Below are 16,938 nucleotides of genomic sequence, written 5' to 3'. Positions count from 1 at the left end.
GGTATTTAGAGTTCCATTTATTTAGGTTTTCTGGTATGTGCTTTCATAATTTTAAATTTTGTCTCTGTAAACATCCTGTGTTTTCTTTGGTTAATGTCTACATACTTTATAGCTTTTGTTGCTACTATGAATGGTATCTTATATTTTATATTAAATTATTCTCTTTTATGGGAACACTGAGTTTTGTATATTGTTTTAAAATCTAACAAATTTGCTGAACTCCCTTATTAATTTTAATATTTTACTGATTTTCTCAGGTTTCCCATGCATCTGATCTGTATCTGGTAGTATAGCTGTAAATAATAACAATTTGGTTTCCTTCCTTCCTGTTTTTAATGCATTGATCAGGGCTTCCTGTACTTTGTTGGAGTGGCAATGACACCAAGCTATACATGTCTTATTCCTAACTATAAAGGAAATTGCATCTAAAATCTTAAAATTAAATTTGATGATTGTGGTAGATCATTTCTACCACTTGGGGTTTTCACCTTCATGGTAAGTGAAAATGATCAATGAACAGTTTTTTCTTCTTGTACTGGATTTGGTATGAAGACCATACAAGCCTCACAAAATGAAGTATACTTTCTCCTTTGTATTTTTAATTAGTGCAACAAATTGTGTAAGACAGGGAGAATCATTATAAAAACAGCCATTCTCTCTGTTTTCCCCACATGAATAAATGGCAACCAGTTATGAGGCTAAAAACATTGATTCCTCTTTTCCCCATTCGTATTCTATTTCTGAGCAAATCCCACTGTCTCTGCCTTCACAATACTTCTCAAATCCAGCCAAGTACATCTCTCCACCACTACTTCCACCCTCATCTAAGCCACTGTCATATCTGAATAATTTCATGACTTCATACCTGTTTTTGGTTTTAGCTCCTCACAGTTCATTCTCAATAGTTAAGCACAAATAGTACATACTAAAGCAATCCCAATTTAAAGCAGGAATCAGATCACGTGACTCATGTTGCCTCCTATTCACTTCCTTGGCGAGGGAGGGATTCCAGCTTTAGGGTTATGGGCATGGCTAATGGTAAACACATGGCATCCAACACTGGACAGATGAGACTGACACAATTGATTAGTCATGTCTACTCACAGTCTAGGGGAGGAGAACACTGCATGCCACACCTGGCTACACAGGGTTTGCACTGGAGAACAGAGTAGACTATCAGGTGCTGTGGGAGGCAGGCTCTGCAGTAGCAAGAGGGTGTAGTGCCCCCTGGTTCCCACAGGAGGATGTGATTGGTTGTTTGAATGATTTCATAAGCTAGCAAGGAATTGAAATCCACTTCTCAGAGAGAAGCGGTAACTGCGCCTGGTTCATTTGATAAGAGGACTGTATGCTTGGGGAGCATAGTTGGGAGGGGAATTTGTAATTAGGCCATCTGAGGCCCTACTTTTTCCAAATGTTGAGGCAGCACATAATACTGGGGCTTAATTTCAAACCTTATACCACAGATTCCCTGGTCAAAGCTTTCCAGTGGCAACTACAAAGTTCTTCATGGTCTAAAAACTGGTTAGCTCTCTGGCCTGATTTTCTATACTCCCTATGCCCCAAATACTCCACTCTCCAGTCACAGCAACCTACTTATTCTCACTCAAACACATCAAACAGGTTTCACCTCAGGCCTTAAGCTCTTGCTTTTTCCTCTACCTTGAGCCCTCTTCCCCCAAATATCTCCATGGCGTATTTTCTCACTTTCTTCAGATCTCTCCTCACTCCCTCAAAAGATAATAAATGGCATTATTTTGCATCCTTACAAACTTTATTTAAATGGTATATTGCTATATGTTGCTTTTCTTTTTTATTACTGTATTTTTTAAAGTCATCTGGATTGCTAACTTGAGCTGTGTTTCATTCATTTTATCTACCACGTGTATTCCATTGTATGACTACAATAACATTTATTCATTTCATCTCCTATGGATAAACATTTACATTGTTTTCAAGTTTCTTCCATTAAAATAATGCTTCAATGAATAGCCTCCTGGTCCTCTTTGTGAATACATATGAGATTTTTCTCTAGAGTATATAAAAATATGTGGAATTGCTGATCAAAGAGTTCTAGAGACTTGCTGGGAGTTGACCTCTGTGGTGGTGCTGAGAGAGTCCTATGAGGTCTTCCTCCCACTGAATAACACAGAAACTACTGGAAGATCTGAGAGACCCTGACACCTAAAAGAGACATGGATATAAGTAAGTGCAAACAGTTGTCTCCATGATTCACAGGAGGAAATTCTACTCTCTGTGAGAGGAGTCCCTCCTTCTGGTACTACAGCCAAGGACCACACTTAGTGAAGCATCTGTTGCCACTGTGGGAATGAACTCTGGCAAGACGCTGCCACTGGCATGGAGCAGCTGCTATAACAGAGTGTGAAGCTGGGAGGTCTTAACTCTTAAGATATGCTGCGTTTTCTCCCTCAGGCTTGTGTGAGTCACTGTTTACCTACAGAGAAGAAAGAGCACTGGCCTTTGTCAATAGCCTTCACTGAGTTGAGAGATAACAATTTCCCCATGGGAATCCTTGGTATGGATTAGATGCCTAGAAACTATGGAAAGAAACTCAAAACAGCTTCAGAGCTCCTCAGTCCGAGTCCAGCTTTCAGATTCCTGGTGAAGAGTGTGGCCAGGAAAAGATGGCTGCAGGGACGTGTCCATCTGTTTACTCTTCCCCTTCTCTTGTCTTTATTTTGTATCTTCTCTCCTTTCTTCCTCCTCTTCTCTCTTCCTTTCTCACTTTCTTGGTGTCCTGTGTAGGGGATTTCACCACCAAGAGGATTTCATGACTCCACTTTGCCTCTCTAGTGTCCACGTTTTGAAACCAAAGGAAGCCAGTGGAAGAAATGTTTAATATTTTCCAAAACCATTACAATTCAGAAGAAATCCATGCACACTGAGCTAACCCCTCCCTAGCTCTTGGCCTTTGGCTCATCTGTAAGAGCCATGTTCTTGGTATAGATCTCTTTGGTGCATTGTAGGAGTGGGTTCCCCTCCAGGATGTTATCATAGAGACCTCTGGGTCCCAAGAACCTCACAGAGACCCAGGAAGATGGCTTTTGATCTCAGAAAAAGACTAGCTAAACATTTTCTCCATATACAGCACCACAATACATATACATCCACTTCCTTCAGAAACAGGAACCTGATGGCACATGGAGTAAGAGAGAAAACATTACATTGAAAGTGAGGAGACTTGAGTTCTAGTTCTACCTCTGCCACTATCTAGTTGGTGACTGGGTCAATTACTTAGCCCTCTAGGCTTTAATTACCTTATTAAAACATGAGGGATTTGGTATAAAAGACCTATTCCCGGTCCAGTATGGTGGCTTACGCCTGTAATCCCAGCCCTTTGGGAGGCCAAGGCAGGCAGATCGCGAGGTCAAGAGATCGAGATCATCCAGGCCAACATGGTGAAACCCTGTCTCTACTAAAAATACAAAAAAATTAGCTGGGCATGGTAGTGTGTGCCTGTAGTCCCAGCTACTCGGGAGGCTGAGGCAGGAGAATTGCTTGAACCCAGGAGGTGGAGGTTGCAGTGAGCCAAGATCGCACCATTGCACTCCAGCCTGGTGGAAGAGCAAGACTCTGTCTCACACACACAAAAAAACACACATACACACAAAACCCATTCCCTCAAAACGTATTAAGCATCTACTTTCAGCAAGTACTACCCTTCACAGTCAATTTTAGCTCTAAAATGTCTTGATGTTGGAAGGTATTACAAACTGTTTTTCTGTGTCCAAGGTCACTTGAATTATAATCATTTGAAGTCTTTAAGTGAATTTACAGATGCCATGTTACTAGGAGATTGCATGATTTCTCTCCCTTAAACTCATTCCAGGGCTGGTTGGAGGATCTCTGCTGTTTTCTCATCTTTGCAATTACCACATAGTTGTGGGATGGAACATGTTGTCAGCCTTCTTGGTTGATGTAGCTGCCTGTTCCCTGGCTGTCTTCCCAGGCATGTACCTGTTGGGTACGCAATGTCATTGGAGTGAGGGAGCTCTGTCTTACCATTACCCCTCTATTTCCCAGCCCCTCTGCCAGTGACTCATGAGGATTATGTCCCAGGTCCACCATACTGCACCTAGGAGAATAAAATCTACTTCCAAGCTTAACAGTGAGTGGCATTGTTTCAATTAAATATTTCCCACTAAATAAGGACTATAGTCTCCTCCAGTAGTTTCCCAAAGGGCATTTTCCATGAAATTGGAAGGAACATTCTTTTAAGGAGGCTGGCAAAGGCATTCATCTCATATTAACCATTGTAAGAACAACTTGCTTCTTGAATGTGGCTGCAATATTTATCTTGCCAAAGCGCCAAGTTTCTCATGTTACTCCCCATCCAAAAACTGCCATCAACCCCTATTGCCTACAGAATTCAAGATGTTTACCTGCCCTTTTCTCTGTTTTAAGGAAAACCCTCTATTGTCTGGTCCCATCTTACTTCTTCATTATTATTATTTCCCATTGTTCCTGTCTGAATATTTTTTCATCTATTCTCATATAAACATACCTCTGTCCCTGGGGGAGGGGAAAGTACAAAACTTACCTACTACTGTTGATTACCTACTACTGTTAATCACTATCATAAATATTTTCACATTTGTTATTTTATAGCTGAAATATTAAGATGCAGAGAAGTTATATACATTGCCTGACTTATCAGTGGGCAAGTTGGAGCTGTCCTCAAGGCCTGTCTGACTTCAAGCTCTTAATCGTTCTGCTTTAACACACTGCCTGTAGTCTAGAGATCCCATACTCCAGTCTGCTAACTGCAGGGTTGTTCTGGAAGTCACTCCTGGAAGATGCCCCGGCACCTGCTCCTCCAGCCCTTCCCATTACCTTTGTAATGTCCCCTGCATTAAATTTATTTCTGGTGAAATAACTTGGGAGACTTCTAAATCCTGACTGATACACGTTATCATCAGGGAATGTTTTTATATAAACATTAATATCAAATAATCGTAGAGCTTATATTTCTTTCAGCCCTGCCTCTTTATTTTACAAAGGAGTAAACTAAAGCCAGAAAGGTAGAAAAACATGTCCAACATCACATAACCACTTTGTGACAAAGTTCAAATATCTTTGCCCAGAAAAAAAGGGACCAAAATGGCAGATTCAATAAATGTTTTAGAGGCTTAGAGGTATTTAGCCTGGGGCCAAATCCTGACCAAAACTCACTAGCTGTAGCTCCTTGGGGAAATCCCTTCACCTCCCGAATCCTCTGTTTCTTCATTTGTAAAATGAAAATAATCTTTTGCAGCACTGTGGAATACTGGGAGGTTATATATGTAAAATGCCTAGTACAGCATCTGCCTCATAATATGTGCACAATAAATAGTATTTAGGTGCATTATTCTCAATTTCCCAGAATCCACAAGGCCAAACTCCTTCACACTGGGGTCTAATAGGGAAATGTCCAATAAAAACAATGATCCTTTAGTTCTCACTCCTGCCTGACTCTAAGAGGCTCAACGAATACCATGAAAGCAAATCAGGTGCCCTGTGGACAACAACTGATAATGATACACCACATCTGACTCAAACATTTCGTTTATTTTTGCATTCAGCAAAGAGTAAAATGTTTTCTAATCAAGTAAAGAATCCTAAAATCGGATTCATAGCATATAGTGCTGGGTTCAAAAGGGGATAAAAACATTACTTTTTTAACATTCTTGCTAAAGAAATGTTCAGCATACTTCATGTTACTCTTCCTCAATTCTTTTTTTCTTTTCTTTTCTTTTTTTCTTTTTTTTTTTTGACACCGAGTCTCATCTGTCGCCCAGGTTGGAATGCACTGGCGCGATCTCAGCTCACTGCAACCTCCGCCTCCTGGGTTCAAGTGACTCTCCTGCCTCAGTCCTCCCGAGTAGCTGGGACTACAGGCACCTGCCATCACACCTGGCTAATTTTTGTATTTTTAGTAGAGATGGGGTTTCACCATATTGACCAAGCTGGTCTTGAACTCCTAAACTTGTGATCCACCCACCTCGGCCTCCCAAAGTACATTAATAACTTTTTAAGACTCTGAATATAATAGGCATTAAAGATTTCTAGAATGCCTTGGGTTCTGAGTCATGGGGAGCTGCAGGTGTTTCTAATGCACCGATTCTCACAATGCTGAAATGCTCTCCCTGCCCATTGACTCAAGGAAGTCAACCAATGAACTACATCTATTCATGGAGAGATGCACGTAGGGATCAGAGCATTCCAAAGATGCATTTCTCTAGACAGTACCTGGTTGCTGTACACCAGTTACTGGTGCAGGAAATTTGTGAACATAGCCAAGAATTTGGACAGAAATTCGGAAGGCTTTTAATTCACTTGGTAGTGAATATTTCTGACTCAAGTCTCAACAGAAAACAGAGTGCATTCAGCATGGTAACCAAAGAACATTAAAGAAGAGACTATCTGTAGAGGACTAAATGGGATCAGAAGGGACTCTGAGGCACCAGGGGACTGATGAAAGTGGGCAGCCATTACCACCCCCAGGTTTGAAGAGTCAAGGAGAGAACTGGCAGTTGCCAGAACTCAGTAAAAGCTGTAATGTGGAAGAGGAGGCTTTTGATGGGAGTTTGCCCATCAGTAGAGGAATAGAACCACCACATCCCAGCAAAGAGGGGAGTCAAAACACTGACATATCTCTTTCCCACCCTCTGACCGCATACTAGTGCCTTCCTCTTGCTGAACCAACAGAAGCCCATTGATACAGCCCATACAGGAAGTCTCCTGCAGCTCAGGGCACAGCTAAAAAAGGTGGAAATGGATTTGGAGGGGCAAATCGAAAATATGGCAATTCTGTGAGTCCAGGGAAAGGCACAAATACAGTTTTGTGGGTTTTTTTGTTTGTTTTGCCTTGGTTTGTCCTGTATTGGAAAGGCTATGTGATGAGTTCACACTTATTGATGGGAGAAAGTTATCTACTACATACTCGTACACAAATTAGATATGGCAATCAGAAGGTCCAGTTCAATTCTCTAAGCAGCTGAATTCTCTTAACCACCTGGGAGGATATGTCACATTTTAAAGCCATACAAATATCTTCAAGGCTCTGCATTTCAGACAGTATTCTTTATTTGTTGGGACTTTCGGAAGCCCAATGAGTGACACTCCTGTTCCTTTCGATCTCCCTATATTGGGAGATTGAAAAATCACATTTAATATTTAATGCTGATATTAGACAGCAAGGTTTAGTAGGAATGCTAAATGAGCTTACTAAAATTGTGCTGCAGAATAAAATGTATCCACTCAGTCACAGGCAAAGTAGGAAAACACAGGTCTTGCCCACAGGGGCAGAGTCTTTACTGCTAACCTCTTGAGCAGATGAAAATACATGCTTTTTGCAAGTGGACAGACCCCTAAAGAGGAGAGGTAGGAGCTGAGGCACCATGCTCAGGTACTTACCTCATTAAGGGGTTAGGTCTGTCCTTGTTCCTTGGTGGAAGAGTGAGTCACCTGCCAACAACATGAAGGATACATGCAAACAGACAAAGCAGATGGTCCCATGGTCCATCCACCCATTATTGCCCTTCTGATAGTAACCCCCGGGGTGTTCTATGGGAGAAGGTGATCTGCTTGTCCCTCAGGCTTTTAAGAAATGTATCAGTGCCCATGTCCGACTTCCCAAAACCCTGGCTTGACCTGTTGACATTGATTTGTACAACTTCTTGGAGAAACCAGTTCCTTTCATTCCTCCCATGGATCCTCTGTGACCCCAAAGTGTGGGGGAGACAGCAGACCAGCCTCCACCTCCACTTCTGTCCTCTAGGTGGCAGGAGCACCTTCTGGACTGTTCTACAGCCTCAGACCAAGCCAAAGATAACAGTGTGTTCATGCACAGGAACACGCTGTGCTTCTCCAGATTCCCAGGAAAGCAAATCCCAGCGAAGGTCAATAGTGGTACCCTGTGTATAACTCAACTTCGGGTAGGAAGAACAAATATTAGGCCTCAGAACTTTCTTTGGTCAAGGACTCATGAGCCTTCTCCTTGGTCCCGTCTGATCCTTTGTTAACTGGGTTCTTTCAAGCCCTGCTTATTCAGTGTCAAAAATTCTTGAGCAGTCGAACTCTAGTACCTGGTCTAGAAAGCTGCTATAGTTGCTCTGGAGAGAGCAGCAAATACCCTCCTGCCCAGGTCCCACTGACTCTCGTCTCCAGGCCACCTCTCCAACCCCACAAACTCATGCAAAAGATGGTGCAATACAATGCAACAGAGGCTACCTTCTCACCCTAGTAGTCAGAAACTAGAGCCATGTGTACAAATGCCTACTTGATATTTTTTCTTCAGTGTCCCAAAGGACCCTGTCCCACCTCTGCCCCAAGCCTGGTCCTTCTGTAGTGTTTCCATTGTCAGTGAAGACATTCCCATCCAGCTGAATGTGCAAGCCAGAAACCTAGGAGTCAGGCCTTTCTCAATCCACATCGAAGTCATTGCCAAGTTATTTCTATTTAGTCCCCAAATCCTCTCTTGAATTCCTCCACTCCCCTCCATCCCCTCCTCTACTACCCTGGTCTATGCTGCAGTAATCTCTTTCCCTACCTATTCTGCCTGCATTCATTCTCATCCTGCCCCCAATTCAGCCCCATTCTGCAGCTACAACTTTTTTTTCCAGAACGCAAATCTCATTGTCTTACTTCTCTACTTTAAAGCCCTTCAGTAGCCTCCTATTGCTCCTGGGAGAAAAATGAAGAGCCTAAAATGATCCACTAGACCTTCATCCAGCCCTTCATGCATGTGCACCTCTTTTTGGGCGGCACTTCTATTGGCCTCCCTCCCTTTGTATTCTGGTCCTGCAGGTACTGTTTTTTCTCCCACCAAAGAGCCAGTGCATGTGCGCTGTCTCTGTGTTGCCCCCCTCTGTGGAGGTTGAAGGCTTTAGATCTCAGCTAGCAGGACTTCCTCAGGGGCCCCTTTCTGACTTTCTGGAAGAGACAAAACCTCCCCCACTACATTTTTTCTGTGACAACCATGGGTATATCCCCTTCAGAGCACTTGCCGTAGTTGTCATTTGTTGTCACTTAGGTGGATTATTTATTAATGCTTATCTCCCCAACTAAAAATGTATCCCCACATGGGCAAGAATGACCTCTATATTTGCTCAAAATGAATTGTGTTTGCAGAACCTGGCATGAAGATTGGTAGGGTTTCTATAAACATGTGCTGAGTGAATTGCAAGGTTTTCCTCAAACATGCGCAGAGCAAGACATATCCCTGTGGTGTTACTTTCACTCTGGGTTGATCTTCCCCAGCTCAGCCTGGCTCCCTGGTTTAGCCAGCACCCAGCCCTGGGGAAAGTGTGTTCTTCCACTCCACTCTGTGCCTATCCGGGAGGGCGAAACTACTAAGGTGGGCTCCGGGGCCAAAAGGGCCAACACGAAGTTGCTCCACTAAGACCACACCAAGCTCCCCAGAGCCATCTCACAAACTTAAGTACTGTCACTACTACAGGAAGTTCCTGCTGCCAAACCGCCAATGCTGCCTCTGTGTGGGTAATTAGGCTGTGCCAACCAGAGCCCTGCTGGTCTCTTTCTGCTTTAGGCAGAAAGAGCTCTCAGCTGTGTAATGGGTATCAGAAACTCTTAGCTCCCTCTCAGTCTGCTCTTCTCTCCTTTTCCTCCTCTCCTTTCTTCCCCTTAATTCCTTAAATGACCCCACTGCTTAAACATTTTTCCTGGCCAGGGAAAATGTAAACCAAACCCTCTGCATAGAAACCAGCTGTGAATAACCAGGTCAACATGACAGTGTCTTCCCAGTACATACCCATAGAAGTGGGGGACTTTCTCTAATGCATATTATTTTGTAGAAAGGTGTCTTTCAGAATACGTAGTCTCCCACAGTGTGTGTGTGTGCGTGCGCTCAAGGTACATATGCCCATAGTGTGAATGTGCATGAACCCATGTGTATGTGTCCATAGCATGTGCGTGTCTAGGGAACCTGGGGAGGGATCCATCTCTGCTTTCCACAGACAGCCCTCTCACTTCCACAGCAGCTGCCTGAGATCCCCATGGGACATTCTGGGGCAATTAGCGACCATCTCCTGGAGCAGTCATTGGAATTCACTTCACAGACCACCAACTATAAGGGAGCAAAACTGCCTGTAGCTGATGCCATCTGAGATTCAGCTCATTGTTTGCACCAGGCTCACACTTTCTCGAAGCTATTCACAGCCAATGACTCTACTTGGCAGGGATGACAAGGTACGCTTGCCTGTTCCTGGCTGACATAGGCCTCTTCTGAAAGCTGACTTTTACTCAAGGACCGCCTGATGGTCTGAGTGAGTCTTTATAGGCTGCAAGGCCATCTCAGGAGCTTCCATCAATCTTCTTTCCCTGCTAAGCTTGCACTGCAGTCGATGGCTCTCCCAGCCATGCCACCTAGGACACCACACATGCTCTCTCTCACAGGCACTCCCCCGATCCAGTCCTTGCATGGTTCATCTCATGTTAGGATCTACTCCTTAGAGGTCCCAAATTAACACAACTTCTTACCCATCTCTTTTGGAGAGCAGCACATCCAATAACAGCAAGGCCTTCTAGCCATCCTTTTCTGGGACTTACAGACCTTGAGACAAGAAAGGATGAAAAAACAACATTCAAACCACCCCTATTGGCTGGGTGTGGTGGCTGACACCTATATTCCCAGCACTTTGGGAGGCCAAGGTGGGCAGATCACCTGAGGTCAGAAATTTGAGACCAGCCTGGCCAACATGGTGAAACCTCATTTCTGCTAAAAATACAAAAATTAGCTGTGCGTGGTGGTGGGTGCCTGTAATCCCACCTACTTGGGAGGCTGAGGCTGGAGAATTGCTAGAGGCAGAGGTTGTGGTGAGTAGAGATGGCGCCATTGCATTCCAGCCTGGGTGATAAGAGCAAAACTCCATCTCAAAACAAGCAAACAAACCACCCATATCTAATGCATGTACATATAGGTGGACCATATACAATACTTTTTTTTTGAGATGGAGTCTCGCTCTGTAGCCAGGCTGGAGTGCAGTGGCACGACCTTGGCTCACTGCAACCTCTACCTCCCTGGTTCAAGCAATTCTCCTGCCTCAGCCTCCCAAGTAGCTGGGACTACAGGCGCACGCCACCATTCCCAACTAATTTTTGTATTTTTAGTAGAGACAGGGTTTTACCATGTTGGCCAGGATGGTCTCGATCTCTTGACCTCATGATCCGCCCACCTTGGCCTCCGAAAGTGCCAGGATTACAGGCGTGAGTCACCACAGCATGTTTCCAAAAATGCCTTTCAAAAGTAAGGAAACAACTCTACAACATGCCGGGATTTGTCAGTCCTTCATCCTGCTAAATTTCTTTTGGATTTTGAAGGGCATCTTAAATAGTGACAAGCCCTTTGGCTACCTCAGCAAAGCCCAGGTGTTGCATATATAAGGCCAGGGCCACCTCAGTGTTTAATTCTAGGCTGCAAATACTCTTGACTTTGTGGTCTTCTCCTTCACAGGGTCAGAAGCCAAAAAGGAATGCTTCATCTTACAAACAGAAGGAAGGAAACTAGCTGAGGGAATGAACAAAGAATCTCTTTTGAAGTGGTGTTGCCAAGGCTGTGCCATGGAAGACGAAGATGAAGTTCATGGCTTCACAAACATTCTTGGATCAAATAGTCCATCAGAAGAATGATCTCATTTGCATATGTATGCCATTTATTATCATTTGATATTCATATATGCACATATAAATGAAGTCATTTTAATCTAGGAAATGATTGATCTGTCATTCTAATCAGAGGGTGTTTATTATTATAGAAAATAACTATAGCATTTATTAAACACTTACTTGCTATTGCCAAACATTATGTTAAGCATTTCGCATACAATTTCATTTAATTTTCAACTTACAGAAGAGGAAATCACATGCTGTGATAGGATTCTGCAAACTAAAGACACAATTTTGTCCCCTCAGACTTTTTTTCTAAATTGATTTATTTTTAATCATTGAATCCATTGCCAGACCAACTAATCACAAGGTTCTAAGAAGGGAGCTGCATGGGCCGCTTCCAGAATAACCAAGGCAGGGAGAGTGTAAGCCCTTGTTCTAGGTCACACCATGAGCAAGGGCAGAAACAAGATGCAAACTTAAGATTGTTCAGCTCCGAAGATTTCTTTCTGTTCCTTAGAACAACAGTGAGCACTTAACAGTAGAGTTAAATTCTTTAATAACAAAGTCCATGATTAAATAAATTGTTGTGCAACTGAATACAGAAATGGAACTTTGGATTTGAATCTCAGCTCTGGCTCAGTTGTTCAATAACCTTGACAAACTGAACTTTCTCTTGGGAAAAATGAGCCTATATTCCAGAAGGTGCAAAAGGGCTAATGATCCTGAAAAAGCTCTGCCTCTCTCAGAGGCAATAAGAGGAATAACAAAGAATAATGAAACACTATATCAATATAGTGTGCAATGGGATTGCTTAAATCAAACACAACATTTTAACTTCTTATAGCATTAGGAATCATATTATCACGGTTCAGTTATGTTTTACTCACTTCCTCATGGCCGCAGAAATTCCAAGTTGCAAAATGAACTTAAAAAAAAAAATCCTTCACTTCTTTGAAAATTATTCACTCCTTTCCGCCTGTTTGCTCCCTGAGAAATATTTTTGAACAGTGTTTGCTACCCCCTATTTATAGCTTTCCAGTTTTGGCAGGTATGGGAAAGTTTATAAGTGGTTTGTTTTCTTTGCTATATCCAGTGTTGATTTAGGTCGCTTAAGCCACTGAAACAATTGGAAGCACTTTCAAGGAAGGCAAAGTCTGTTGACGACTGATAACATTGTAAAATCCAGAGAGTCCGAATCAGGATTTCTTTGGGGGGGCTCAGATCAGTTAGAAAATCTTAGCAGCACCATGATTTGAATAATTATCTTTACTTCTTTTTGTGTGTGTGTGGCTGTTGTGGAGGAAGTTTGCCCTTGACATCGGTAGGAAAAGCATCTCCCGAACATTTTCCCAGTCATTGGTGACTCTGGGTTTGATGCTGACTTTGACAGCTAGGTAAGAAAACGTGCCTGCGGCGCTCTGTATCTGAGCTGTAAAGATCTACCTTATGAACCTATGTCTAACATCTTGGTTTTCACCATTTTTCATGCTGACCAGAAGCAAACATTCATGGTTCTTTTGTTTAGGAGAGATACCTGGAAGTTCCAAGGTTTGCTTCATAAACGTCTGAACTAAATAAATACCTTTGAAAGCCATGAGAATTATAGGCATCTTTTCCTCCCATCTGGCATGTCTGTATGGGTGGTATGGTTGGGTTTTTCTTTTTTTTCTGGATTTTTCCACCCTTTGCCTCCCTATAATTTGTGGGTCTTGAGAAAAGTCACGGTTTCCCTGTAAATGCAGAGGGTGAGCTTGTTAAATTGGGGTCATTCCATTTTTTCCTGTCCCTTAGGCTCTTGTCTGCAGTGCTCCAGGGGGTGGGACCACAAGGAATAAAAAGCTTCAACACAGACAGGTGGATTTCCCGCTTCAAAAGCTGGAAAGATGGCAGTGTTTCTGAGATTAAATGGTCCTGGAAAGTAGACCTCACTGGGCACAGGAGCAGAATGTCGAGGCTGCCCACCAGCCTGTCATCTGATCCAGTGGCAGCTCAGAGGGAATAAAACCATCAGGTCTCCTAAAGACACTTAGGAGGATAGGAGGCCCTTGAATAGCTCCACCCATCCATCCATTGGGACTGCAGAAAAGGCGATTAACTCATATACACCTGGGAAGCTAGGCATTTTCCCCCACTTTAAAATGAGTAAGGGACTTTCTCCAAGGTCATTCAGTCAGTTTAGCTCAATTCTGGAAACAGATCTTGAGGCAGTGCCATACACATCCCCCACTCCCCACCCCCACCTACCCCCACCCTTTGCTCCACCCCTCCCTCACCTGGCTTCTAATTTGCAGGTCAATTCTTTCCTTTTTGCTGTGATCACTGATTTCCTCTCCTCTCCCCCTTTTTAAATTTATTTTTTCATATTTTCCTCCAGCTTTATTAAGGTATAATTGACAAACTGTATATATTTATGGTGTACAATGTGATGTTTTAATATATGTATACATTGCAAAACATTAAACCAAGTTAATTAATACATCTATCACCTCGCATACTTATCCTCTCCCCTTTTCCTTTTCTTTATTTAGAAATATTTAATTGACAAATAAAGATTGTCCATCCCCCTTTTAAAATGTGACTAGTAGTTTAACAGTCTTTAAATTTTTTAATCATGAAAAAATTCAAATATACACAAAAGTAGAAATGAAGTGGCATCTTGTCTGGGGTAAATAACTGAGGTTCGTCATCTCATGCCAAAGAAATCGAGGACTCGAAAACACAAGAAGCGAGTTTAAGGGTAGAGGTTTTAATAGGGAAGAGGAAAGAGAAGAGCACTCTCTCCTGCAGGGAGAGAGAGAAAAGGGGACTCCTGGGCGGGTCTTCCGGTTTCGTAGTGAAATGTCCAGGGTTTTATAGAGTAGCTTGAGGAGGCGGTGTCTGATTTATATAGGGCCCAAACATTGGCTGGACCAGGTGTGTCATTTACGTAGCACAAGAAGAAGCTGGCCACTCCACCCTGATCTTTTATTATGCAGATAGGTTCTCTACCTTGCTGGCGCCATGTTGCCTGTTCCTTTACTGTACTCATGGTTGACAAGGAAAACGGAAGAGGGAATCTCCATGTTGAACATGGCTGGCCCCCAGGTAGTCTTTTCCTATTGGCACAGCTGCCGGCATTCACCCGTGCAAGCTTCCAGCTGGTTTACCTATGCCTGCAGCTCGATTTTACAGGCTGATCTTTGTTAGGAAAGAAATGATTTGGGGGCTGCTTTTTGTTAAAAGGGAAACCTTACCAAGGACTCTCTTACCCTAACTGCCTAAATAATTTATTTTTAGCTACTGTTTTAGCCCAGACCTCAGTCATATCTGGCCTCATACTTCTTAGTAGACATATCTGAGCACTGTAGATATTTTCATGTGTAGCCTTATGCCATTTCCCACCCTTAAAAATCGTTAATATTATCTCCCACACACTTGTATCTAAATGTCCCTAAAAAAAAGTCAGTTTGCCATTGATTTGATTGAACAAGAATCCCATCAGGCTCCTTTCATTGCATTTGCTTGTAATATATCTTCTGTCTGTTTTTTTATTTTTTATTTTTTTCCCTCTGTCGCCCAGACTGGGTTGCCCAGACTGGGGTGCAGTGGCACGATCTTGGCTCACAGCAACCTCCACCTCTCGAGTTCAAGCGATTCTCCTGCCTCAGCCTCCCTAGTAGCTGGGACTACAGGTGCATGCCACCATGCCCGCTAATTTTCGTATTTTTAGTAGAGACGGGGTTTTACTATGTTGGCCAGGCTGGTCTCGAACTCCTGACCTGAGATGATCTGCCTGCCTCAGCCTCCCAAAGTGTTGGGATTACAGGCGTGAGCCACCCTTCCTGGCCTCTTCTGTCTGTTTCTATTCATCTTTTCCTTTCCTGTCAAGTATTTATTTAAGAAACCAGATCAACTGGGCAGGGCACGGTGGCTCACTCCTGTAATCCCAGCACTTTGGGTGGCCGAGACAGATGGATCACGAGGTCAGGAGATTGAGACCATCCTGGCTAACACAGTGAAACCCCGTCCCTACTAAAAATACAAAAAATTAGCTGGGTGTGGTGGCGGCCACCTGTAGTCCCAGGAGGGAACACCGGAGGCTGAGGCAGGAGAATGGCGTGAACCTAGGAGGCGGAGCTTGCAGTGAGCCAAGATCGCCCCACTGCACTCCAGCCTCCAGCCTGGGCGACAGAGCAAGACTCCCTCTCTAAAAAAAAAAAGAAACCAGATCAATTGTCCTAGTGCTCGTTTATTTTCCCACTGTTATTATACATGTATTATTTTGAGGATGAAGACTTGGAAAATCTCTTCCACCAAAATCCTAGCAATAAATAGAAAGCATTAAGTATCAAGAAATAAGCTATTATTAATATGTAGATGAGGCATAGGTGATGATGATCCATGTAAAAATAAGAGAATATCTTTAGATTTTAAAATAGATGAGTAAAAAGGGTTATAATATAAACCACTTGTTGTGGCTTAAGTGTAGCACTTTTCTAGAGATACAAAGTAAAGCACCTGGACAATAACTCATTTTTGAGGCACTAAATTGAAACTGAAAAAGAATGTACACTCATAAAATTGTCTGGACTGACCCTGGGAGAAACAGTCGATTAGTCGCCTTTTTTCTCTCCTGGTCAATTCCCCACGCCCTGTTATCTATTAATAATTTATTTTTAATTCCTGAATTTTGAAAACAGCTTCTTTATTAAGTTACAATTGACATACAGTAAAGTGCACAAAGTTAAGGTATACAATTTGATAGGTTTTGACATTTGAATATACTTATGAAGTGATCACCACAATTAATATAATGAACATATGATTCAACCCCAAAAGTCTCCTCCTGCTCCATTGTAATCTCTCCCTCCTGACCCTATCTACACTTGCTCCCTACTCCAGACAACAATAGATCTGCATTCTGTCGCTATATATTAGTTTGCATTTTCAAGAAATTTATATAAATGGGATTATGCGGTATATACTCTTGTCTGGTGTCATTGAGCATAATTATTCTGACATTTGTCAATGTTGTACTGAGTATCAATAGTTCATTTCCTTTTTTTGCTGTGTAGTAATTCTTTGCATTCTATTCCTGATTAACTGTGGTAAGGATTTACAAAAAGTCTCTTACCTGGATGACTCTTGAGCCTTTAAAGTCTTCAGTACTTCTGATGAGCCACTGGTCTTTTAATATGCTGGGGCAAATCACAGTTCTCTAAAACCCACTCCCAAAGGAATACATCTTGCACTATCATACTCTTTTGAGCTTTCCTGATCCCAGTTCAGATACGTAGGGATCTGAATCACTATTCTCCTCCAATGCTATAA

General features: G+C 42.7%; 2 long non-coding RNA genes across 2 annotated transcripts in view; both read right to left on the bottom strand.

Moving 5' to 3' along the window:
- Window positions 1-3,787: 3,787 nt before the first annotated feature.
- LOC104665754 overlaps window positions 3,788-16,938 on the bottom strand; it is a 114,214-nt gene continuing 101,063 nt past the window's right edge. Inside the window, exon 9 of the long non-coding RNA XR_748456.2 lies at window positions 3,788-3,978. This is a non-coding gene — a long non-coding RNA (uncharacterized LOC104665754). The remainder of the gene's footprint in view (window positions 3,979-16,938) is intronic.
- LOC115896498 lies at window positions 7,416-12,602 on the bottom strand. Its single transcript, XR_004056378.1, has 3 exons — window positions 12,516-12,602; window positions 10,501-10,573; window positions 7,416-7,467 (listed from the first exon to the last, which is right to left on the bottom strand). It is a non-coding gene; the product is annotated as an uncharacterized LOC115896498 (long non-coding RNA).

The sequence above is a fragment of the Rhinopithecus roxellana genome, chromosome 3 (genome assembly GCF_007565055.1).
Source record: "Rhinopithecus roxellana isolate Shanxi Qingling chromosome 3, ASM756505v1, whole genome shotgun sequence".
NCBI classification, from domain to species: Eukaryota; Metazoa; Chordata; class Mammalia; order Primates; family Cercopithecidae; genus Rhinopithecus; species Rhinopithecus roxellana.
Note: the sequence above shows the minus strand (reverse complement) of the source record. Positions and strands in the feature narration are given on the sequence as shown.